The sequence below is a fragment of the Pinus tabuliformis genome, chromosome Q (genome assembly GCF_031772625.1).
Source record: "Pinus tabuliformis cultivar Carrire ecotype Pingquan chromosome Q, CPIR1, whole genome shotgun sequence".
Taxonomy (NCBI): Eukaryota; Viridiplantae; Streptophyta; class Pinopsida; order Pinales; family Pinaceae; genus Pinus; species Pinus tabuliformis.
Window position 1 is genome coordinate 552,505,385 of NC_142296.1, and position 8,522 is coordinate 552,513,906.

Below are 8,522 nucleotides of genomic sequence, written 5' to 3' on the forward strand. Positions count from 1 at the left end.
AAAGTTACACGGATACTTTGCAACTGATTGGTCTCATATGTGGTTGCCATACAATGGTAAACCTAACCAAATCAAAGTAGACCGTGAGAAATTCATGAAGTACACAGTCACTGATCTCAAGGGAAGCAATGAACCAGTAGCTTTCACCAATAATATCATTGGAAATTACTCAACTAAGTCATTCTTGGGATCCTTTAACGCACAAAGATCTCCCTCTCCGGATAATGTTGTAGTATCTCAGATAGAAAAATTTCCACAAACAGATGCTTCCAAGTGTATAGATGTAGTTGATAAACCTGTAGATAATTCATTATTTTGGACTCTTTATTTGATGGTTCCAAGTCTGAAGATGGTGTAGGCGCTAGATGTATCTTAATCAACCCGCAAGGAGAGAAAACCATGTTAGCTTGCAGGCTTGAATTTCAATGCACTAACAATACTGCAAAATATGAAGCATTAATTCAAGGGCTATACAAAGCCATTGACCTTGATGTCAAGTATTTGCAAGTATATTGAGACTCTAAAATAGTTATTAAACAAGTAAGAAACACAATCCATTACGTGTCTGGGCATCTCAAACATTATCAATCCCTAGCCCAAAATCTTACTTCTCACTTCACTGCTTTTAACATTTCTACAGTCCCTAAATTACAAAATGCAAGTGCTGATTTACTTGTGAATGTAGCATCTAAGCTTATACATTCGGAGGAATTTAGTCCAGATAGATTTTCTATAGAGTTCATTTTTAGACGATCCATCCCTGATAATGTAACAAATTGGAGAGTGTTTAATAATGATGCTGATATAATTGATTTCCTTACATCAAAAGGATCTTATGAGAAACAAATCATAGATGAACATGAACATGACTTGGAAATCAACCATAAACAAGATCAAAATCCAATTCCAAAGTCTGTAGTCAAAATGGAAGATCTCTATGATTTGAAAGACAGATTTAAAAAGATTACCAACTCCAACTCAGAATTCTACTTTGATATTTGAAGTGGTAAACCTAGGCACAACTGAAAAGCCTCAAAATGTCAACCTAGGTATTGGTTTATCATCCGAAGAAAGGATATCATTCATCAAATTGTTGAAAACATATAAATGTGTCTTTGCTTGGGATTATTCAGATCTCAAGACCTATGATACCTCTATAATTCAACACACTATACCGATGACCTCTAATGAGAAACCAGTTCAACAAAAGCTTAGAAAGATTCATCCAAACCTTGAAAGCCAAATCAAATCTGAATTAAACAAACTTCTGAAAGCAAAGATAATCTTTCCTGTTAGACACTCAAAATGGGTATCAAATATGGTTCCTGTCAGGAAAAAGAATGGAGATATTAGGATTTGTATTGATTTTAGGAACTTAAATAGAGCTTGTCAAAAGGATAAATTTCCTTTGCCTACCATGGAGCAAATATTGCAATCAGTTGCAGGCTCTGAGTTAATGTCTTTTCTAGATGGATTTTCAGGATATAATCAAATTCTTGTACATCCAGATGACAGACTAAAGACAACATTTAGGACCAAGTGGGGGACATACGCTTATCAGAAGATGCCTTTTGGACTTATCAATGTAGGTACTACATTTCAACGTGCCATGGATATTGATTTTAAAGGTTTGATTAATAAATCAATTGTTATTTACCTAGATGACATCACAATCTACTCTAGGAACAGAAACAATCATTTGAATGACCTAAAGCATATTTTTGAAAGATGCAAGAAATATGACATTTCTCTAAATCCCAAAAAGTCATACTTTGCCTTAGCAGAAGGCAAACTCCTCAGATTCATAGTGTCCAAGAAAGGAATTTATATTGATCCTGATAGAATCCAAGAAATTGAAAAGATTCCTCTCCCACATAACAAAAAGACCATGCAATCATTCCTAGGCCAGATTAATTTTGTAAAAAGATTTGTTCCCGATTTTTCACAGATTGTTCTACCCCTTCAATCAATGATAAGAAAGAATGTAGTCTTTAAATGGGGTAAAGATGAAAGAGAGTCATTTGAGTTAATCAAAAAATCCATTATCAATGCTCCTTCTTTAACAACTCCAAACTTTCTCAAACCTTTTATATTGTAGACATTTTCATCTGATATATCATATGCAACAATTTTAACACAGCTAAATGATCAAAACATCGAGGCACCTATCTCTTTTTTCAGTTCCAATTTATAGGGTACCGAGCTAAACTACTTATCTGTTGAGAAACAAGATTTTGTTGTCTTTAAAACCTTAAAACATTTCAGACCTTTTCTCCTCAAAACTCATACAAAAATAGTAGTACCTTACCCTGCAGTAAGGCAATTATTGATTCAAAGAGAAGTGGGGGAGAAAAGAGAAAATTGGGTCACTGCACTTCAAGAGTACGATGTAGAAATCTGACCAACTAAAATTGTTAGGGGCCAAGGTTTTTGCAGAATGCTAACTGGAGCTTCCCATTTATCAACAGAAGAAGACCAAGGTAATGAAGTGCAAATATCAGAGGTAAGCCTCAATGATGCACAATCATAGTATGCTGATTTGAAGTTTTATTTAAAGAATGGATATGCTCCTATGCATCTCAATTACAAAACAAAGTGTGCTTTAAGGTTGAAATCAAATCAGTATGAATTAATTGATGATGTATTATTTAGAAAAAAATATGATTCAATATTATTAAGATGCCTAGAAAAACCTGAAGCTGAAAAGGTTATGTAAGAGTTACATGATGGACCAACTGGAGGTCATTTCGGAGGAAACACCACAACTCACAAAATCCTACATGCAAGTTATTATTGGCCAACACTATTCAAGGATGCACATGACTATGCAAGAAAATGCAAAACTTGTCAAACTGCAACTAGAAGAGAAAAGAAACCAGCATTCCCTTTACAACCAGTGAATATCCAACAACCATTTGAACAATGGGGATTAGATATAATTGGTGAGATTGTTCCTAACTCTTCCAAGCAACACAAGTACATCCTTACAACTACTGATTATTTCACGAAATGGGTAGAAGCTATCCCACTAAAGGTAGCTAACACAGAAATTATTACAAACTTTATTGATCAGTACATAATCACTAGGTTTGGCTTACCTACAGCTTTAATGTTTGATAATGCATATTATTTTTCTGGAAATACTATGGTAGAATTTGCCTTAAAAAAGAGGTTCCAAATTAAAGTATTCAGCCAACTATTATCCGCAAGGTAATGGATTAGCCGAATCAACAAACAAAAATCTTATCGGAATCATCAAGCGGACTATAGAACAAAATAATAGGAATTGGCACAAAGCATTGACATTTGCTCTTTAGGCAGACAAAATAACACAGAAGGCCTCAATTGGTTCTTCTCCTTTTCCTTTAGTTTATGGAAAAGAAGCAATTCTCCCAACAAACATAGCAATCCCATCTCTCACCCTAGTGAAATTTATTAATGAAAATCCTTCCTCTTCTCTTCAAGCATGAAAATTTCAGATCCTTAAGCTTGAAGAAGAAAGAGAAAAGGCTAAAGCCACCCATTCCCATCATCAACAGTTAGTCAAAGCCTCTTTTGATACAACCTCTGCCAGTCATAAAACCTTTGAAGTAGGTGATCTGGTTTTGAAATGGGACAAAGCACATGAGGAAAAGGGCAAACACACCAAATTCCAAAGACTGTGGCTTGGACCATTCCAAATCATTGAGAAAATTGGTCCATCAACATTTCTTTTACAAGACTTGTTAGGTAGAGTAGATTCTTTGCCCGTTAATGGGAAAATTTTGAAAAAATACTTTTCCTAGAAGACAACCTCTTCTAATTTTGTATCATATTGTCTTTAAGATTCTTAGGAAAATAAAAGTTAAGTAGTATTTACTTTTGGCTTCTCAAAATAAAGTCTCTAACAATATTTCGATTTTTCGCTTCTATAAATAGGAAAAGTTAAAGAAATAATTAGAGCATTTGAGTATCAAAATGAACCCTATTTCTTTGGAAAAACTTGACCTTGCTAAAAACACTTATTCTATGAAAAAACTCTTATCTTTATAAAGTATAGATGTTTTGTTATCAGTCAAGAAAAGAATCTTTAACCTAGTAAGGACTTTCTACAGATGAGTATCTCAAAACTCTATTATTATCATCCAAAACTCTTAAAAAGGGCCAATGATTCACCCCATCTAATATATTTTTTTTTAGAGTGTAATTTGTAATTCTAAAATATGCAAAACTTAAAAGATAATAAGTCTCATTACGAGCTTGTTTACCATGATCATAGGGGAATAATTAAACTGATATTACCAATACTGCATATCAAAACAGGGTAATAGCCAATGATCTAATCAATCAAAGGACAAGGGGTCTCATCAAGAGCCAGCTTGTTCAGTTTAGTTACAACCAGTGAATGGCGTTGTCATTATTGGGTTACCAAGCCTAGACAATGTCTTTTAAGAAACTTAAAAAGAAAATTACATATAAGGAAAAAACAAGATCCAAATGAGAAAGAAAGCAAATGAATATCATTTTGAATTCTGAAAATTGCTTCAGATGGGACAATGAATCATTGTTGGTTAAAAGATAACCCTGTCGAGGCTATGAATGCCTGCTAGTAGCAAAGGCTCTATCTATGATAAATGAGTAAACAATAAAAACTAATATGTAGAAGACACCTACTATATCTCTTTAAATCCTAGTATTGACTGATGCAAACATTTGTATTTTTATCACTACAAGAGTAAAATAGTTGAATAATTAAATTAAGTGAGTAATTATGATTTTAGAGAAATGTTGTTTAGTTTGTAACTCATGTAATTATTATTCCTATAACTCTTCTAATTTTGAAAGTTTTAGAGATTTCAAAAGACCAATTAGAGATAGCTGGTTCTCCCAAGTGAATCGTCAATTATTGTACTATGTAACAACCCCCCCCCCCCCAATTTATAGGGATGAATAGTTAATATTTGACATATAAATGGGGACCCTTTTAAATTTTTAGCTTTTGAAAATAAGCACTAACTCTAAAAATTTGCCTTAAACCTTTAGAATGCAACCCATACTTGAAACTATCATCGTAAATCGCATCTTGCAGTTTTCCATGTGACAATTATAAATATCCTAAAGAAAATCTTGAAATGTGATATGTGATAAAGTCTCCATTGCGATTTCCGATCACAACACTTTAAGGATATGTGATTGCACTTCACAAGTCGCAATTAATAAAGCATGGCATTGTGTTATCCCTAAAAAATTGTGAAATGTGATATTGCGATGTTTCGCAATCGCATTTTGCATTATCTTCGAGCAGTGCTATATTGCAACGTTTGAAAGTCATGATACGACAAATTAGGTGTGAAGTATGGGAAGTTATTGAAGTTTAATGAAATATCAAGTCGGTTGACAGAGAAATTATTGTTTAGCAGCTCGAGGAGAGAAGTTAATGTTTTCAAGTCATGGCTAGTTAACATAGAGATTGCGTTCAAATCTTCCCACAATTCAAGTCATTTCAAAGAGATATTCAGCCTTAATTTCCCTCTACTATTTACGCTGATATATCTCTCTTTCATTTCAGGGAAGCTTCAAAAGAGATGTCCTTACAGAAAGTAATGCAAAAACAAAAACAACAAAGTGTTTCAGAATTTGAGGTTACAGAGATGTCGCCCATATTTGATGATACGATTTACAGCGTTGACGGAGGAGCAACAGTGTGGGAAGTTATCTATAATAGACTTGAAGATGAGCGACCTCAATTTACTGTTACCAAGGCAGCAACAAATTCAATAAAACCCTCAGGAGTTCAATTCAAATACGTTGCTTTCTCTTTTCTTCACAGAATAGGACCAAGAGCCAAGATACTACCACACGGATATGGTTAGATGGGTGGTGGAGAATGTCAATATTGAAGGCAGACAATTCAAGAATTCAAAGATGGAGGTGATGGGATCATTTAAAACTGAAGATATCCCCACTGTTGATTAGTTCATCAAAAAGGCATTGGAGCTAAACTCCATTCTGTCAAAACAACAAGATCTATTCTGCCAGAAAATGTCCCATATCACCCCTTATTTGAATATTAGTGATCAATTAACAAATAAGGCAATTGATCAAAGAACTTAGTTTAATGGCTTAAATACTAAGATCTCTGACTATATTGAATGGCAAGAAACTAAAGAAGGAAGAAGTGCCAATATGCCAGATATTGAAGAGACACATAAAGACATATTATTCACAGATTAGGATGCATTGATCAGGCAAGCAAAATTGACAGTAGCAAGAACAACAGGAGTGGCAAAGAATATAATAAAAGTAGACAATCACACTTTGCACACCACCAACTTGATAAAAAAAGGTAATCCAAAGTCACTTCCACATTTGAAAGACTTGGATAAAAATTGGAAAGAAAAGATAGAAATCCAAAGAGAGGCAATCACGAATTGTCAAAGACCGACCGAGAGGCATATTGGCAATTTCTTGTCAAACCTCAGAGCCAATTTATGACACTGAATTGTGCACTCAATTCAACGCAAAGGATGTTGCCACCTCTTAGAGATTCCATGTTGCAGGACAAGTCAGAACGCAATTTAGTGCACCTCCTCAAGTAAAACCAATGTCCGACATATGCGACCTAAAGGAAAAGCTGGCAGACAACAAGACATTTTCATAGCCTCGAGTCATCAAATGAATTTTATTTTTAGATTCAGTTACTAGTTAAGAGGAAGGTTGTTTGAAACCTCCTCAGATATTTTGTATAATCTATTTTTAAACTTTAGTTAGATAGTATTTATACCCTTCTCATGCATTTAGAGAAGGGTCCACAATTTTATCAAAAAACATTTGCAAAGAATGCACTTTTGTAAGTTTGTAGATGCCTTGATGAAATTATGGAACATGGTCATTACTTTTGAATATCAAACTACTTTCCTTTGTTGGTGCACTTCTGTATGCTTTGAGAATAATTTGGTTGAAGAAATGAGTTGATCTATGTCACTAGTCAAATGAGCTGAACCTCACACATATGACACTTTTATCTTGTGTGATCAGTTCTGTTTTATTAAATTAGTGATAACATTTCGTTTCATGAATTATATATGGAGTATGTTCTTTCTGTTATGTGTTAATTGCACTGTTGTATAATACTTAGCCGAAAGCGTTTATTTTCATATATGATCATTAAATATGTGCGATATTATTTACACATTTCGTTGACTAACTATTTAGTCAAAGAAATTATCTTTACATGTTATCATATCTCTTTAACACATGAATGATATTTATTACCACGTACCAAACATATATCTTTTCCAAATCGCATATCACACAGAATACCCCGGGTTTATATTAGATTAAGTTAATTATAGATTTGCACATTAGAATAGGTCATTCAGTTATCATTATTCTTATTGCAATCGCTTGAAAACCAGCCATCATCATTTTCAAACCCACACTAGGAAACTAGTCCCATCATCCCTAGTCGGAGCCACCACACCAAACGAAAAAGGAGTTGCTTTCAAGGTCCGGACTGGGTGGTTATCCCCCATGTTGGAGGAGCAGAATTATGAGGCTTCAACAGTAGGGTGGTTCAGTTTATTTGCAACTAAGTCCAAGCATTTTTTGATGGTTTGCTAACAGTATGTATAGTCTTATATGTTGGTTGTGTAGGGTTTAGTTCTTATTAGATTATTGGTTTAATTTGATTAAAAAGGAGTTGAGAGTAAGAGTCATGGTGGGAATAAAAACTGTCCCACAAGACATAACGAAACTTTACGCAATATTAATTAATAAGATCCCCAGATGGACACATATTTTTTCCCTCCTACATTAAAACTCGAATGTAATTGAAAAAAAAAAACATTTAGAACTTTCCACTGTGTATTACTTGGTAAAATTTTATGGTCAAAATAGCTATTACAAATTAATCTTAGTGTTAAATATGGTAAAATTATTAACCCAATCTTTCCATGAACTTGTTAATTTCTCAAAAAAAAAAATTCCAAAGATATTCAAAACAACCCATCCTTCTATTAGGAGGTTTATATTTCCCATTCAAACGTTGTAGGCATGTCCAATATAACAAAAACTAAGAATTAAAAAATCCATCCATTCCAATCTCTTGGTCGACTCTACATGTGGGTTCGTTGGTTGGTAGGATTGGACCCCCTTTTTAAAAAAAAAATTATTGTTATTAATTACATGCTATAAGGACAAGTTTTTTTTATTTTTATTTTTCAACATTGTAATATAGTGTTTTGATGAATATGGTTTTCATATTTTTTATTTAATTATTGATCATTATTAAGTGTATGGTATAGGATTTAACTTTAATGGAATATTCCTAAAATGTAAAAAAAGAAAAGAAAAAAGGTATAACATTCAACCTTCACTCTTTCTCTAAGACATTGCAACAATTGATTCCTTTTTGAATGACCTACTGCGAGTTTGATGAGCCCCAAAAATGGATAATTATATGGGCTCATTCAACCTCCTAATTCGACTTAATCCACCATTCTCATTAGTTTATTGCATGTTTTTTATTATATTTATGCTAA